This window comes from Salmo salar, chromosome 29 (genome assembly GCF_965601325.2).
Source record: "Salmo salar chromosome 29, fSalSal1, whole genome shotgun sequence".
Classification (NCBI taxonomy): Eukaryota; Metazoa; Chordata; class Actinopteri; order Salmoniformes; family Salmonidae; genus Salmo; species Salmo salar.
Genome location: NC_138319.1, coordinates 8739122 through 8757935, shown reverse-complemented (window position 1 = coordinate 8757935; position 18814 = coordinate 8739122). Strand labels below are relative to the sequence as shown.

General features: G+C 44.5%; 1 protein-coding gene across 2 annotated transcripts in view; it reads right to left on the bottom strand.

The window, feature by feature from the left end:
• The window catches only part of LOC106590058 (cadherin-20), a 171361-nt gene that overhangs the window by 49862 nt on the left and 102685 nt on the right, over positions 1-18814 (bottom strand). The window contains exon 1 of one of the 2 annotated variants that reach the window (XM_014180570.3): positions 7942-8311. The exons of the other annotated variant lie outside the window; for it this stretch is intronic. The gene's annotated coding sequence lies outside the window, so the exon portion shown is untranslated. Of the gene's footprint in view, positions 1-7941; positions 8312-18814 lie in introns of those variants that run through there. 2 annotated transcript variants of the gene reach the window in all.

Here is an 18814-nt window from a genome sequence, read left to right as displayed (position 1 = left end):
ATCAAGGCAAAGGGTGGCTATTTGAAGAATCTCAAATATAAAATATATTTTGATTTGTTTAACCTCTCTGTGTAGGGGGCAGTATTTTCACATCCGGATGAAAAGCGTGCCCAAAGTAAACTGCCTGTTACTCAGGCCCAGAAGCTACGATGTGCATATAATTGGTAGATTTGGATAGAAAACACTCAAAAGTTTCTAAAACTGTTAAAGTAATGTCTGTGAGTATAACAGAACTGATATGGCAGGCAAAACCCCAAGGACAAACCAACCCCCCCCCCAAAAAAAAATGTCAGCCTACCACTATTTTCAATGGCTCTCACTTTTATTATAAGGCAAAATCCTCCCAGATTGCAGTTCCTAGGGCTCCCACTAGATGTCAACAGTCTTTAGAAAGAATTTCAGGCTGGTTTTTGGAAAAATTTGCCAGAAATTGTAGTTATTCTAGGTGGCTCCCATTTTGGCTGTAGTGTTTCCAAGCGCGTGGAAGAGAGCGCGTTCTTTGGTATTTTTCTCCGGTAAAGACAATTACAATTTCAATTGTATCGTTTATTTACGTATTAGGGTACTTAAGGTTTGACTTGTTTTTGAAAAGTTTATTAGTAACGTTTGGGATTCATTTTGTATGCATTTTGATGGAGGGAAACTGGGTGGATTATTGACTGAAGCGCGCCAGTTAACTGAGTTTTTATGGATATAAAGAAGGACATTATCGAACAAAAGGACCATTTGTGATGTAACTGGGACCTTTTGGAGTGCCAACAGAAGAAGATCATCAAAGGTAAGGCATTTTTTATATCGCTATTTCTGACTTTCGTGTCGCACCTGCTGGGTTGAAATATGTTTTTCATGGTTTTGTATGCGGGGCGCTATCCTCAGATAATCGCATGGTGTGCTTTCGCCGTAAAGCCTTTTTGAAATTTGACACAGTGGCTGGATTAACAAGAAGTTAAGCTTTATTTTGATGTATTACACTTATTTTATGAAAGTTAAATATTGATAATTCTGTAGTTTGAATTTCGAGCTCTGCAATTTCACCGGATGTTGGCCAGGTGGGACGCTACAGTCCCACCTGCCCATAAGAAGTTACACTGTTTTGGTTACTACATGATTCCATATGTGTTATTTCGTAGTTTTGATGTCTTCACTTTTATTCACAATGTTGAAAATAGTAAAAATAAAGAAAAAGCCTTGGATGAGTCGGTGTTTTAAAACGTTTGACCGGTAGTATGTAGATATAGATATATATATTATGGATATTGCACGTTCTGATATTTCTTACTTCCTTTCTTTCTATGTTTTGTATTTGTGTGTATTGTTAGGTATTACTGTATTGTTGGAGATAGAAACATAAGCACTTAATTGCACCTGCGATTACATGTGCAAAATATGTGTACAAGACCAATAACATTTTATTTTATTTTATTTTTTACTATCCCATCAAAGCCACATTGACATTATCCCACCACTGGTTAGACACTATTGGCTTAAAAAGCCAAACGTAACACAATATCTGCCATTTCATTTACAGCTATATTACCCATCTGTCTGTGTGGTGCGTGCATTTGTGTATCCCTTAGTTTAGCCAGTTATTGATGCTAATGACAACCATCTTCTGGGTAGACAGAAAGGCTTTCCCCTGAATCTACACAATAAGATGTTAACTACAAAATAGGCTTACCTGACAGAATGTTCTCATTATTATTTGTATTAAGCAAGTTCACATTTGTTTTGCGAACTATACCATGATGTGTGCAGTACAGAAATATTGCTAGCCAGACACAGTCCTCAATTAAAGGTAAATTATAATATTTTTCTTCCCCCAGACAATGGTATGTGATGTACACATTTACATGCACGCTGAACATGCAACTGTTGTTTCTCTATAAATAATTGTAATTTTTACCATTATAAAATCTATTTTACAGCAAAAACCTGGTGAAGAGTTGCAGGGAAGAAAAGAACATGCCTATTTCAACGCAAAATAAATTTGTAGCTGGATATTTTTTTTTTAAAGTACCTCTTATACTAAAAAATATTGTAGTCCCCTGGCTTGGACTGTAGCAACCACCCTCAACCCCTACCTCTCTCTCTCTCTTCTTTCTGCATTGTTGGTGATTTATGCTTCCCCCTCTATTTGCAGTTTCTAAGAACAACAGTAACTTCTTTCATTTCTCTCTGGCTGCCTTCTCTAAGCGTGTAGTTGCTTCTCTCCCTCTCCCCTCTCTCTCCCTCTCTCCTTTTCTCCCTCTCTATTTCCTCTGCCTGTCATAGAGGAAGTGAGAGATGCGCTGCTGTTTCTTCCTGCCGCCTTCTCCCCCTCTCCTCCTCTCTCACTCCCTCTCTCTCTCTCCCCCATTTATCTCCCTCTCTCCTCTCACTCTCTCATCTTTCTCCATTTCCCCCTCTCCCCTCTCTCTTTCTGCTGCCTTAGTAGAGGAGGAGAGAGGTACGCTGTCTGCCTTCTGCTAATGGCCTCAGGGTGTGATGTCATGAGGTTGGAGTGTTTGTGTCTGAATAGCATTCACTTTGTGTACTAAACGCTACTCACACCGTGAACTATTGTACATGCTACATGCTACTGCCTGATAGGACAACATGCAACAAGTGGCGCACCGTTCCACAAAGTAGAGTTCGGCAAAGAGAAAGTGGAGAGAGCGGAAAGAGTTGAGAGCGGTAGAGAAATGGAGAGACGGAGGAAGAGTATTTCCACCATTTATCGGGTGTAGGCACTGACTTGATAACTGATTTCCAAATGTCAAGTTTATTTGCCAAAGTTATTTTTCCTGCACTCGAACTGCCCACAATAATCAGAGCAAGCAAGGTCAATCATTATTTCATGGTGCTGTGGATTTTTTAATGTTTTGTATTGATTTCAAGTAATGTTTTACATTTAATCAATGTCTTTCATGTGCTCTACTCAAACTGTGCCTTTATGACTATCACTTGTTTTTCTTTCCATTTATCAGTGAGGTGGTAACATCTGTTTGCCTCCACCACAATATATTCCCTCTCTTTTAACAAGCTGCAAGGGACAGAAAACGGACAGCTGTGTCGTGATAATGCAGAGAGGGGAAAGGGAAAAGAGATAAATGGAAAGAAAAGAATGCTAGCAGTGGGCGTGGAGAAAGAGAGAGAGCAGAGAAAGGGAGACTATGTTGAGCTCTATTATATAGTGTAAGAGAGAGCTCATTGTGCCGCAGTGGACACTCCGAATCTCCAAACACAGTTAATCATTATTGAAGAGTCACAAAGAGACTGGTGGCTAGGGGAGGGTTCTGAGCGTGGTGGTATTGTTACAGAGCCCCTGATAGAAGGGGGTATATGGCTACTAGCCACCCTGGCCCTCCAACTCAGGGGATATGTCCCAAATGGCACCTATTCCCTATGGGCCCGGTTAAAAAGTAGTGCACTATTTAGGGAATAGGGTGCCATTTGGGATTAAATCTTGAACTTAGAGCCCCACGAGGGCCCCTTGCAGGCTGGGTGAGCCCTGACCCCCATGGGCCCCTCCTGGCCCCTCCTGGTCCTACCCTATTCTGTCTGTTTCTATTCTCTCCATTCTTTCTATTCAATTCGCCATGTTGTTCATTATGAAGTCAAATTATCTCCTCGCTAAACCCTCCACACACCCCCCCACAAATTATCTCCTCGCTAAACCCTCCACCCCCAGCCCTTCCTTCTCAGGGTTCACGACTGTGTGTTTGTGTGTGTGTGTGCTGCTCCCGGCAGAGGTCAGGGCATGCACTCATTGCATTCTACCTTTTTTTTTTTTGTGTCTAATGAGGTGACATGCTACATAATTGTGCTGGCTAAACATTCCACATATCTCCCTCAGACTAATCTGATGGCTCTTCAGATTAGCAGCTGCTCTTGTTGCTCCTGCCTTTACGACCTACCACACAAGATGCCCCTGTCAAGAACAGAGGAATGGATGGATGGATGGGGATGGATGGATGGATGGATGGATGGAAGGAGGTGGGAGGTGGAAGGAAGGAAGGGGAAGGAAGGAAGGAAGGAAGGGGAAGGAAGGAAGGAAGGAAGGAAGGAAGGAAGGAAGGAAGGAAGGGGAAGGAAGGAGGAGGGGGTGGAGGGATGAAGGGTGGAGGAGACATCATATGAGAAAGCTTAAGAGGAGGTATTTTCCCACCACAATGACAATTTCTACTGACTTGAGGATTTCGGAGGGAAACGGTAAAAGACAGTTTAACTTTCAAAGAGAACAGCGTGCCTTATAAAAATGTGTTACGTTCTCAAAGCATCCTGTTGCACGTGTATGTTTGTATCTATGTGTATGTTTGTGCATGCATGTTTGAGTGTGTGCTTGTGTATTTAATGTGTGTGTCAATCAAGGAGGGGATGTAACAATCAACAGCACTAACAGCTGGTGTTCGAGGAATTAAAGGACCATATTGTTGAGTCATCATACTCTCAGTCAGTCTGTCAGCATGGCACTCTTTTCCCTATATAGTGCACTACTTTTGACCTACCATAGGGTGCCATTAAAGACCATGCACTAATATTTGCCGAAAAAATACCTTCAAAACCACTACTTTCCCTCTCCCATTCCCTTAGGCCTACTAAAGAGGAAAACAACACACATGAAACAAGGCTATCACAACTAACAGAACTGTACAAAAACCCTTTGCCTTTAGTCACTCCGGCTCTGTGAACTCAGCCTGACTTTTGTGCTCTGCTGCAGATCATGTGAAAATTATTAATATTTTTTTCACAAAGTCAATCTTATATGATGGTTGCCTACTTCCTATCGAGAGAGCACTTCCTTCTCAGGAGCTGCGGTGTACTTGTCTAAAACAGAGTTATACACTGCTTACCAAACCATCAACAATGACACTCCAACAATGTAGCCATTGAACACTGAACAGATAACTTTGACTTTCTCTCAACTTTGTGTGTGGTAACAACAGTGTGGTAAACAACATATCTGTTGAATAGATAACTTTCAGATATATAATTTAATGTGGTGAGGCAGTGTGTCGTTGAACAGATATGTGACAATGTAGGCTTACCTATTGAAGAGATAACATTCAGACTTTCTCCCAACTTTGTGTGCGGTGTGACAGTGTTGTCCTATTTCCTATGTAGGCCCCTATGCAGGTCCACCTTTAAGGTCATTCATAAGGCTTGATTTCACAGTGGGCATGTCCGTATCCTCCATTCACCCCTATCGAAGAGGACCCCCGTTCCTAAATGGACCATTAAGGACGGAGTCACCGTGAAAGAGGGGCGGAGTTGGGGCTCCAGCATCATAAAACCACAGGGAGATATGTCATGGCTAATTTGTTAACCACAATTGATTTTGCATGGTGGAGAAAGTAGCCATCACTGACACTTCATATCTGGGACCCCCAGAGAAAGATGGATGCACAGTATCTGGGTTATTTAGGGCAGCATTGATGGGTAACATCCTGGTGTAGGTGGCCAGATTCCCACCTATGGTAGACTGAGAAAACTGAAGCCATTTTCATTTTCAAAGAAAAGTCATAGAATTATAGATTTCCATAAACTATTCAAAGTAGGTTAATTTTGGATTGAACCTCAGTACTTTGCGGTACCTTAGCCTGCATGTACCTTGTCGTAAAGCCTATTCCAATGATTTCTTGTATTCTGTATATTTTTTTATATGAGAGAAGAAATTTACCAGGTTGTGTGATTTTCTCAGCAGCAAAGGGTCTATGGTACGGTGATATCACAGACAGTTCACAGAGCGAGGCAGCAATCTTCAAATGCTGTTTGGAGCAATAGGATTTGTGTTTTCTCTATGCTATCACTCTCAGATCTCGCAGATGTTTGTGTATGTGTGTGTGCGTCGTATGTATGCAAGCAAGCGTGTGTGTGCCTGCACCCCTCTTATCCCCATTCCTAACCCCTCATCCCTCACCTCCCACCTCCACCCTCCAGGACTGGAGGAAGAGCTGGCATGGGGCAGGCTCTGAACCTGCCTCTGCCACACTCCCTAATTGTAGCTGGCACTCCCAACCCCCAGCCTCTCTCTGTGTAGCTGTAACCCCAGCCGCTGTCTGTACTGCTGCTGCGAAGTCAGGGTGCATCTCCTTCCCTCCCTATGGGTTGTTTAATGTGGTGCTCCTAATTATGCCCTACCTTCTCTATATCCCTCTCTCTCTCCCTCTCTCCTTCTCCCCTTCCTCTCCATTTAGCCTCTATGTGTTCTGGGGGCCATGTGTGAGCCTCTGAAAATTATAGGATGTACAGTACATTATGTGCTGTGAATCAGGTAGTGTTGCTGTCTCTGTCTGTAGCAATGCGTTAGCACCCTTAGTGCCATGGGAAGGGCAAAAGTTATTACCACATTTTTTTCCTACCTGCTCCTTTGTCCTATTCTTTTCTATAACAATATAATTTTCTCCTTCTTTTCTCTCAAGCTCATTGTCTTATTCCAACTATCTTGCCAACTTCTCTTTCCATCGCTGGTGCTGCTCTCTCTCTCTCTCTCTCTCTCTCTCTCTTTTTTTTTCTTTCTCTCTTTCTTTCTTTCCCCCTGCACGTATATAAAAAGGAACCTTGTGATTTATGGAGAAATTAAATCACACAAATTGGCATTCATCCCGACCACTGGTGCATGGAAATTATGTCACGGGGCATGAGTGTCATCGGGAAAGTTTGCAATCCATGTCACTGCACCACAAATTAACCAACAGAGTCCTGGGTTGCGTCCCAAAGGCATCCTATTCCCTGCATAGTGCATTACTTCTGACCAGGGCCCTGGTCAAAAGTACTGCACTATATATAGGGAATAGGGTGCCTTTGGGATGCGACCCTGCAGACAGCAGAGGGCCTATTCAGTACTCGAATATCCCTTCATAATCACTCCAAAAATCTCTGCAGATGGAGAAATTGGGATAGGTTGTTGTTGAGATAGAGAGGTTATGTATTTATTCTCTGCTGCATAAACGCTTGAGCATTTAGCGATTCAGAGATTCCTTTTCTATTATCCTGTCCGTCTGTGTCGGAATGTTGTTTAAAAACATGACTTCATGACTGGAAGAGTAGAGCATCGGAACGTCTGGGTATGCATCTCAAATGTCACCCTATTCCTTATGTAGTGCACTACTTTTGACTAGGGCCCATAGGACTGGTCAAAAGTAGTGCACTATATAGGGAATAGGGTGCCTTTTGGGATGTAGCCTAAAATCATCTAGGAACCCTTTGAAGCTGTTGTTAGTTATTACAGAGACTACACAGCAACACATCAGCATAATGTGTGCCACTCAGTTCCGTGAATGAGCGTTAATTCGTCCCAACTTCTGACACGGATAATAGCTACAATGTCTTTGTGTCTTTGTGCACACTTGTCAATCCGGTTTATTTCCCAGCTTCGGTTTACAAGGAGACAGCTTAATGGTTTTGAAGAAGAGTGAAAAAAGTCCTCGTCATGTTGAAAAATGAAAGCCTTCACTCTGATTGAGGTTTGAATACTAAACTAAAGTCCAGACTTTAAATACAGCGTGTTTGAACTGCCGCCAGGGCTAGACGTGTACTGAATGACCCCATACAGTTTTGAGCCCAGGTTTATATTCAAGTTATACAAGTTTGTACTTTGCCAGAAGAATTCTCACAGACCAATACTCTCTCCTCATATTACTCAAGTCCATTCTTGACAAATAAAAATTATGTACAATATGAACATACATTATAAACAGGTTACAGCTTCAGTTAGCTAGTCTCACTTTGCACAGGTTTCTCATTTCCATTTATATATATTTAAAAAAATGTCAAAGGAAAACATCAAGACAATGACTAAACATTTTAAACATGCAGAAAGGAAATGAGAAACCATTGTCATTGACTGCAATTTCCCAACAGTAACACCCATTGAAGAATTTAATTGAAATCTCTCATTGATGATCATGTAGAAAGGCATTCTAGCAAGAAGTCAGAATAATTTAAAATTCCAGACCTTACCTTCTTTCTCTGCCCTTCTCAGAGTTTTTGCTATTTTTTCTTCTTCTCTTATCTGTCTCTTCTTTTCTCTCCACTCTCACTAAATTGCACTTGGTAAAGTTGTGGAAGTAACTGCCTGCAATGCATCAGTTCCCCTAAAGTTACTTTGGGTCCATGCTCCATCTTAAACCACACTGGGTGTCCTTTGTAAAGTTTCTACTTCTATCACTCATTGTCTCTCTCTCTCTCTCTTTCTCTCTCTCTCTTTCTCTCCACACTCTCTCTCTCCAAGCTCTCTCCCTTTTGCTTTCCACAAGCTCTTTCTCTCTTTCTGTCTCCACGCTTTCATCCACTGTGTCATCTTGCCCAGGAGCCAATCAGACTAAAGGACCATTGGCTGCTGTGTACAATCAGGGGTCCACAACCAGAAATATGCAACCTTAGGCAGGGGATAGGAATGCTTCTCAGAGAAGAGGGATGTAAGAGGAGAGAGAGAGAGAGAGAGAGAGAGAGAGAGATGTTAACATGTTTCCCATGCCAATAAATCCCTGAGAGAGAGAGAGAGAGAGAGAGAGAGAGGCGATTGAAAGACAGAGAAAGTGCAAGAGAGCTGGAATAAAACAATTGTCACGTCCTGACCAGCAGATGGAGCTGGTGTAGTAGTTTGGGGGTCAGGACGTGGCAGTCTGGTGTGTGTCTTGTGACTCCTGATCAGGAACAGCTGGGAATCGTTGTTCCTGATTGGGAGTCACATATGTAGGAGTTGTTTGTCACTGGGGTTTGTGGGTAATTGTTTCTTGTTTAGTGTGGTTGCACCTGACAGGACTATTGGCTGTCAGTTTCCTTGTTTTTGTTTTGTATAGTGTTCTTTCCAATTAAATTGAAGGATGAATACTAACTCTGCTGCATTTTGGTCCTTTCCTGAAGACAGCCCTTACAGAATTACCCACCAAACAAGGACCAAGCAGCGGAAGAGGAAGGAGCAGCGACAGGAGAGAAAAAGGGAGGAATGGACATGGGAGGACGTCCTGGACGGCAAGGGAGTCTACACCTGGGAAGAGATCCTGGCCGGAAGGGATCGCCTCCCATGGGAACAGGTGGAGGCACTCAGGAGAGTGGAGGCAGCTGGACAGAGGAACCATCGGGAAAGTTACGCTGGAACACGGTTGGCTAGGAAACCCGAGAGGCAACCCCAAGATTTTTTTTGGGGGGGGCACACGGGTAGCTTGGCCAGGCCAGGGAAGAGCCGTAAGCCAGCTACCCGTGACTACAGGGAGGTGCGTACGAGGTGGAGGGCGCCATGTTACGCTGAGGTGCGCACCATCTCGCCTATACGGACGCACAGCCCAGTTCGCCCAGTACCAGCGCCCCGCAGGTGCCAGGGCAAGGGGAGCATCGAGCCGGAAGGGGTGATGCCAACCCTGCACTCAAGACCGCCAGTGCGCCCTTTCAGTCCGGTGTTTCCCGCCAGATGCACTAGCATGGAGGTGCGTGTCTCCGGGCTGGCACGTCCTATACCAGCCCCGCGCATCAGGAGTCTAGTGTGTCAACCCAGCCTCGCCAGTCAACAGTCATCAGAGCTGCCCGCCAGTCAACAGTCATCAGAACTGCCCGCCAGTCAACAGTCGTCATCAGAGCTGCCCACCAGTCAACAGTCGTCATCAGAGCTGCCCGCTAGTCAACAGTCGTCATCAGAGCTGCCCGCCAGTCAACAGTCGTCATCAGAGCTGCCCGCCAGTCAACAGTCGTCATCAGAGCTGCCCGCCAGTCAACAGTCGTCATCAGAGCTGCCCGCCAGTCAACAGTCGTCATCAGAGCTGCCCGCCAGTCAACAGTCGTCATCAGAGCTGCCCGCCAGTCAACAGTCGTCATCAGAGCTGCCCGCCAGTCAACAGTCGCCAGAGCTGCCCGCCAGTCAACAGTCGCCAGAGAGGCCAGACTGCGCTGAACTGCCGTAGTGGCCAGACTGCGCTGAACTGCCGTAGTGGCCAGACTGCGCTGAACTGCCGGAGTGGCCAGACTGCCCTGAACTGCCGGAGTGGCCAGACTGCCCTGAACTGCCGGAGTGGCCAGACTGCCCTGAACTGCCGGAGTGGCCAGACTGCCCTGAACTGCCGGAGCGGCCAGACTGCCCTGAACTGCCGGAGCGGCCAGACTGCCCTGAACTGCCGGAGCGGCCAGACTGCCCTGAACTGCCGGAGCGGCCAGACTGCCCTGAACTGCCGGAGCGGCCAGACTGCCCTGAACTGCCGGAGCGGCCAGACTGCCCTGAACTGCCGGAGCGGCCAGACTGCCCTGAACTGCCGGAGCGGCCAGACTGCCCTGAACTGCCGGAGCGGCCAGACTGCCCTGAACTGCCGGAGCGGCCAGACTGCCCTGAACTGCCGGAGCGGCCAGACTGCGCTGAACTGCCGGAGCGGCCAGACTGCGCTGAACTGCCGGAGCGGCCAGACTGCGCTGAACTGCCGGAGCGGCCAGACTGCGCTGAACTGCCGGAGCGGCCAGACTGCGCTGAACTGCCGGAGCGGCCAGACTGCGCTGAACTGCCGGAGCGGCCAGACTGCGCTGAACTGCCGGAGCGGCCAGACTGCCCTGAACTGCCGGAGCGGCCAGACTGCCCTGAACTGCCGGAGCGGCCAGACTGCCCTGAACTGCCGGAGCGGCCAGACTGCCCTGAACTGCCGGAGCGTGCCAGACTGCCCAGACTGTCCGGAGCTGCCAGACTGCCCAGACTGTCCGGAGCTGCCAGACTGCCCAGACTGTCCGGAGCTGCCAGACTGCCCAGACTGTCCGGAGCTGCCAGACTGCCCAGACTGTCCGGAGCTGCCAGACTGCCCAGACTGTCCCGAGCTGCCAGACTGCCCAGACTGTCCCGAGCTGCCAGACTGTCCCGAGCTGCCAGACTGCCCAGACTGCCCAGACTGCCCAGACTGCCCAGACTGCCCCGACTGCCCAGAGCTGCCCCGACTGCCCAGAGCTGCCCCGACTGCCCCGAGCTGCCAGACTACCCAGACTGCCTGGAACGGCCAGAGCCTGAGGATAGGTGGGTTGGGGAGGGAGGGTGTAGCACAGTGCCGTCGTTGACGGCAGCCACCCTCCCTTCCCTCCCTTATTGTTTAGGGTTACTGTTTTAGGGTTTTGATGGGGATTTTGTTTGTTGGTGGTTTTTTGTTGTGGTTAGGTGCATTCCGGGGTCTGCACCTTGAGGGGGGGTACTGTCACGTCCTGACCAGCAGATGGAGCTGGTGTAGTAGTTTGGGGGTCAGGACGTGGCAGTCTGGTGTGTGTCTTGTGACTCCTGATCAGGAACAGCTGGGAATCGTTGTTCCTGATTGGGAGTCACATATGTAGGAGTTGTTTGTCACTGGGGTTTGTGGGTAATTGTTTCTTGTTTAGTGTGGTTGCACCTGACAGGACTATTGGCTGTCAGTTTCCTTGTTTTTGTTTTGTATAGTGTTCTTTCCAATTAAATTGAAGGATGAATACTAACTCTGCTGCATTTTGGTCCTTTCCTGAAGACAGCCCTTACAACAATGAACATGAGAGAAAAGGACAAAATGAAATTATATTGTTATACAGGGTGGGCAGGGATGGGTTTTTGAGCCACAAAAGCCACTAATTTTATCTTTCAGTATTTGCAAGTGAATAAAGTACCTTAGGTGGAGGCAGAGAGGGGTGACTTATTTCCTTGAACAGCGAAGTAGAAAACAGAGGAAGAGAGAGAAAAGGAAGATAAAAAAGTATCTATTTTTCTCTGTTTGTGTATGTCCTACACAAACTGGTCTTTACAAGGATTTATAGGCACAACAGATGAGACTTAAAACTAAATTTCCCTGCCTTGCCCAGTCAGAGACAAAGCTATTTGTTTTTCAAATTGCCATCAAGATTTGGGAAATTAGATGCATGCCAGTACCTACAAAGCCTCCATTAAACATGGTCACAAAAAATCTGATCCCTGTTAGAAGAGAGAAAAATGATCATCTGGAAAGAGGAGAGGGAGGAAAAAACTATATTTAATTTAAAGCAACCATGAAATTAAAATAGTGAAGTGTTGAGTGTTTAAAGTGTGTCCCCCAATATGGGCCTTGCTCAAAAGTAGTGCACTATACAGTATCGGGAATAGGATGCGATTTGAGATGCAGATTTGTGCATGTTGTTTTTTTAATTTCTTTCCACTTCAGAACAAAGTGGGAGAGGAATTACTCAACCATGCTTAGACAGAAAATGTAAATATATTAGCTACAGGAAGGAAGTGTGATGTGGCGTGGCTTTGTTCAAGCACTCTGGGTTTATGAAATGTGCTATACCAAATAAAATGCTTTATCATTAGTATCTCATTAGTAGCATATTATAATGGTGGGTCTTATTATCAACTGTTCCAATCTATTTTGATATTGGAATACTCCAAACATAACCGCGGCAGCAGGTAGCATAGCGGAAAAGAGCATCATTTAGTCTGTTGTATGGTACTAAAAATACAGATGAGGGCTGTTGTCATCCTCCACAGAACAGATGGTCAAAAGGTTGCTCTCTCTATCAGTTCAATATGTTTTTTTCCCTCTACCTCCTTCAACTCCTCTCTTGTCCCTTTCAATATATCTCTTTCTCATTTGCCAGCCCATTCTTCTTCTCCCGGTCTCCCCCGACCTCTTTGTTTCTTTGAAGACCTGACTGGTTAGTGCCTCAGCCAATCTGTCAGCCAATTCTTGACTGGGCCCCCAGAAAAGGCATGGGGTCTCGGCCCCTCTCAGTCCCTCTTGGTCCTGCTTTGTCGGGTGGGGTGCGATAGGAGGAGAGGGGTGAGGTACGACAGGGTGGCATTCTACCCCATTGAGCAGCGGCCTCCATCATGCTGGCAGATCGTAATTGGCAGAACAAATTGAACGTATCGGCTTATTGAAAGCAAGGTCTCTTTTTGGGGTATTTTCAGTGTTCTAGGGGTGGAGGAAGTCTGGGGAAACAGGGAAACAAGACTCCAGAAGGGGTCCACCACAATAGTTATAGATACAGCGTAGAAATAGATTGGATACAGTTGTGTTCTGGTTGTTCTGCTAATCTGGACATAGGTTGGTGTGATATGCAGAACATTATAGGGACACGGTGTGTTGTCATGCCTTATGGATTATCTCTGCCCACTCAAAAGGTTTAGAGTTGTCGATTGGCCAAGGAAGAAACAACTTGTTCCTGTGACCTGGTAGTTACATGAACAAATTGGTCATGATACGGTAGAACTATAAGACTAAAAGATTTGTAACCTTTCAGTTACGCCTCGCCCGACTGCATTTACAGCTGAATATGACAGATAACTAATTTAAACTGACATAGAGAGATTATGGCACTAATTTGGAACCTTAACTCAGTTAAACATTTGATGTGGCCTGGGCTGAATAAAGTATTAAGTATGAGGATTAATGTCACTACCACTGGTAGAGGGAGAGAAAGAGGGAGAGAATCAAAAGAAAAGACAAAAGGAGAGAGCGCAAATCCTCCATGTTGTCTGACTAAGATGAAAGAGGAAAGAAAAGAAAGCAGTCTTCTGCACAAGATTAAAAGTGGCAGAGACCAAAAAAACGGCAAAGTGATCCCTCATGTCTTTGGGGCACGCAGCCAAAGCTTTTCATGTCTATCTCCACTTAGAGGTAGAAACAAAGGAACATTAAGAGAGGAAGTGTTGACTCCTAGCACAGCAGATCAGATAGATGCATCTGTTTGTCTGTGATTGTGGTGAGTTGTGTACAGCAGGGTCATTACCAATGTACCAGAGATAAATACTACCTGGTTGTGTCTCAAATGGCGCCCTATTCCCTACATAGTTTATACGCTACTTTTGACCAGAGCCATAAGAACAAAATACAGACTGTTTTGTATAATTATAAGACATCAGGATTTAGCACTGGGTAAACTAAAGTGCACTATGACTGTGTCCCAAATGGCACCCTATTCCCTATATAGTGTAGGGGAGAGTTGGGCATGTTCAGACATTTTTTACATTCAGCATCACTACGTCAAGGGGAATATAGTTTTATTTCTAACAAAGATATCTACAGAAATAATCAGCATACATGTAAACATAATCGTTTTGAAATCAACTTCAAAAGATAAGAAGTCTCTCCGGGTATGGGTTAAGTTGAGCACATAGGGACAGGGTAAGTTGAGCCGCAATGGGGTAGGGGGTGATGGTGTCCTGTGACAGTGGGTGATGGTACTGGTAGATCAAAGTTTAATTAATGGAATGGGGGTGAGGTATATTGTATATCTTAAATGTATGCCTACATTCAGAAAAACAGTGGATCTCTCTGTTCAATATCACTTACCCTTCCATTTCTTGACCAGTTGTCTGGAACAGGGTTATCGTTTCGATGTGCCAATTTGAGGCTACTTAGCCCATTAAACTGGTCCACAAGATTCTTGATAAGTTTAGCAAGCTCAGACTTCATGTCATGCAATAAGACCTTGTGTGCCTCTGCTACTCTATCATAGCCTCTCTTTTGCGCACTGTTAGATTCTGGGTGAAACTTGGACCATTGTCATACGCAGAAGCATAGTATATATAGGAGTGAAAGAGACTGGTTTTTACATCAGAAGTTAATGGTTATCTTTAGGAGACATATGGCTTTGGAATGTGTTGGGTGGACAGGAGGAAGTCACAGGATTGCTATAGGGGAAGCGGATGGACATCTGTGGATTGGGCGAAGGAGGGGTTGAGGTCAGGTCAGATCCCCTGAGGGGAGAAATTATGGTTCATTATCCTATCACCCTTTTCCTGTCGAACCATAAGATGTAAGGTTTGGAGAGAAGGAGGAGGGCCTAAAATGGAGTATATATACTTGTGGTGGTGGAAACATGTTTTTGTCTGAATCCAGCTGTGTCGAGCCTTTGGGAAGAATTCAACTTGGTTAAGCTTCTCTAGTGTCTGTGAGTTATTTACTCTGAAAATTAGAACCTAACAGCACGAACATGTTCATTTTCTTTTTTTGTCGTGGTACCTCTTCATTGTCATTCAGTAATTTGTTCATCCCTTGCTGCTGCTCAAATTGACTTCTTCCCTTCTCTTACTTCCTTGGCTGCTCTCTGAAGAACCTCATGGGGGGCTAGACACCAGCTTGTTTTACATTTGTATACAAGGGGCATGATGATGTCTGCTCTGTAACAATAAAAATGCATCTTGATTTCATACATACACTGCAATATACAGTGCCTTGCAAAAGTATTCATCCCCCTTGGCGTTTTTCCTATTTTGTTGCATTACAACCTGTATTTTAAATGTATTTTTATTCGGAATTCATGTAATGGACATACACAAAATAGTCCAACATGGTGAAGTGAAATTCAAAAAATAAAATGTTTCCAAAAATTAAAAAAAAAGAAATTACGGAAAAGTGGTGCGTGCATGTGTATTCACCCCCTTTGCTATGAAGCCCCTAAATAAGATCTGGTGCAACCAATTACCTTCAAAAGTCATATAATTAGTTAGATTGCACACAGGTGGACTTTATTTAAGTGTCACATGATCTGTCACATGATCTCCATATATATACACCTGTTCTGAAAGGCCCCAGAGTCTGCAACACCACTAAGCAAGGGGCACCACCAAGCAATCGGCACCAGGAAGACCAAGGAGCTCTCCAAACAGGTCAGGCAACACAACAAACCTGCCATGAGAGGGCCGCCCACCAAAACTCACAGACCAGGCAAGGAGAGCATTAATCAGAGAGACAACAAAGAGACCAAAGATAACCCTGAAGGGAAATTGGAGTATCTATCCATAGGACCACTTTAAGCCATACACTCCACAGAGCTGGGCTTTACGGAAGAGTGGCCAGAAAAAAGCCATTGCTTGAAGACAAAAACAAGCAAACACATTTGGTGTTCACCAAAAGGCATGTGGGAGACTCCCCAAACATATGGAAGAAGGTACTCTGGTCAGATGACACAAAAATTGAGCTATTTGGCCATCAAGGAAAACGCTATGTCTGGCGCAAACCCAACTCCTCTCATCACTCCAAGAACACCATCCCCAGCATCATGCTGTGGGGATGTTTTTCATCGGCAGGGACTGGGAAACTGCTCAGAATTAAAGGAATGATGGAAGGCGCTAAATATAGGAAAATTCTTGAGGGAAACCTGTTTCAGTCTACCAGAGATTTGAGACTGGGACGGAGGTTCACCTTCCAGCAGGACAATGACCCTAAGCATACTGCTAAACCAACACTCAAGTGGTTTAACCTCTTGGGGCTAGGTGGGACGCTAGCGTGCCACCCGTGGTGCACTCCATCAACAGCAGGTGCATTTCAAGAGCGGCAAATTTGAATCCAAATAAATGTCAAAATTCAAATTTTTCAAAAATACAACTATTTTACACCATTTGAAAGATAAACATCTCCTTAATCTAACCACGTTTTACGATTTCAAAAAGGTTTTACGGCGAAAGCATACATTTAGAGTATGTTAGGACAGTACATTTACAAGAGTTGTGTGTAATGTTTTGTCAAGTCAAAGACAGGGTCACCAAAACCATAAAACCAGCTAAAATGATGCACTAACCTTTTACAATCTCCATCAGATGACACTCCTAGGACATTATGTTAGACAATGCATGCATTTTTAGTTCTATCAAGTTCATATTTATATCCAAAAACAGCGTTTTACTATGGCATTGATGTTGAGGAAATCGTTTCCCTCCAATAACCGGCAGTCAAGTCAGCGTCACAAATTAAATAATTAAAATTAGAAAACATTGGTAAAATATTATATTGTCATTTAAAGAATTATAGATTTACATCTCTTGAACTCAATCAACTTGCCAGATTTAAAAATAACCTTACTGGGAAATCACACTTTGCAATAATCTGAGCACTGCGCCCAGAAAAATACGCGTTGCGATACAGACTAGACGTCATGTTGGGGAGATCTAAAATCGAAAATACTATGTAAATAATCCATTACCTTTGATTCTCTTCATCAGATGTCACTTCCAGGTATCACAGGTCCATAACGAATGTAGTTTTGTTCAAAAAAGCTCATAATTTATGTCCAAAAATCTCTGTCTCGTTAGCACATGATGTAAGCCAGCCGGACTTCTCGTCATGAACGAGGGGAAAAAATATATTTCCGTTCGTTCAAACATGTCAAACGTTGTATAGCATAAATCATTAGGGCCTTTTTTAACCAGAACATGAATAATATTCAAGGTGGACGAATGCATACTCTTTTATAACGTATTGGAACGAGGGTACCCAACATGAACACGCGCGCCAGGTGTCTAATGGGACATCATCGTTCCATGGCTCTTGTTCGGTCAGATCTCCCTCCAGAAGACTCAAAACACTTTGTAAAGGCTGGTGACATCTAGTGGAAGCAATAGGAAGTGCCAAAATATTCCTAAGCCCCTGTGTTTTTCAATGGGATAGGTTTAAAGTCAATACAACACATCAGGTATCCACTTCCTGTCAGAAAATGTCTCAGGGTTTTGCCTGCCAAATGAGTTCTGTTATACTCACAGACACCATTCAAACAGTTTTAGAAACTTTAGAGTGTTTTCTATCCATATATAATAAGTATATGCATATTCTAGTTACTGGGTAGGATTAGTAACCAGATTAAATCGGGTAAATTTTTTTTTATCCAGACGTGCAAATGCTGCCCCCTAGACCCAACAGGTTAAGGGGAAACATTTAAATGTCTTGGCTCAACTTACACCAACGCAAACATTTGGACTATATTAGCCCACAGCTTCAAGGATGCAAATTCATACTAGGTTTAGGACCTCATAAGGTAGCTTATAAAGACTCCAACTGATGTACAAAACTATTTGCTTTGGTTTAGATACAAGCATCATGAAACCTGTAACACAATGAATTCATTTTACTTTGTGAAATCCGTTTTTTAGACTAAACTTGCTTACCACTTTTTCCATATGCTTTCTTCCTTCACACACTCCATGAAATGATGACCTCTTCCTAAATATTTGGTCACATGATAAACTGTGTATGGTTTTAGAAACAAGGGGTGGCTCAACTAACCCTTCGGCTCAATTTATGGCAACTCTTCCCTACTACTTTGGATCAGGGCCCATGGGGCTCTGATCAAAAGTAGTGCACTATGTAGGGAAAAGGTGGACTCTGGTCAGAAGTAGAACACTATATTCGGAATACAGTGACATTTGGGATGTAATCAATATTTTATATAATTAAGACAGCAAGATTAAGCACAGGGTTCATTTGAGTGAACATTTAGTACTTGACTACAGTAGTTCAATGTGCTCTGTCTTGAAGCTAGCTAGCTGGGTCTTCCTACTTCCTATTTCGTTTAAATGTAAATGTGAACTTTCCACATTTCCCCTCCAGTCTCTAAACACTACAACCTCGCTAGACTATTGGCATTCACTACGACATTCTAACTGGTACCCTATTCCCTATGTAGCGCACTACTTTTTACCAGGGCCAATAGAGCTCAGGTCAAAAGTACTGCACTATAGGGAATAGGCTGCCATTTGGGACGCAACCATTGACTTTCACTCTTCCCCAACTTCCCATCCACGCTGCGCCTAGCTCATTGTCGAGGCTTCGTTTGATTCTTCCCTGTGACACGTAGCTGTGGCGTTCTCGTTCGGGATAAAAGGCTTCTCCTCTGCTGTTTGATGCTGAATTCCGCTGGGAATAGGGCGCTAGTTGACCCTGATACACTGACAAGAGCCGAAGAGACAGCACAACCAGCAGATTTCAGAACAACGGCGTCCACTGCAAACTTTGGGAACATGTGTGTGTGTCAGGGAGACTGGGGAAAGCATGTCTCTCTGTACTGATTTAGCACCCCCACTCATCTTCTCCCCCTTCCTGTAACCCCTACTCTCTATGACCCTGTCCTTGTCTCTGCTGCTGTAATATGCTGCGCC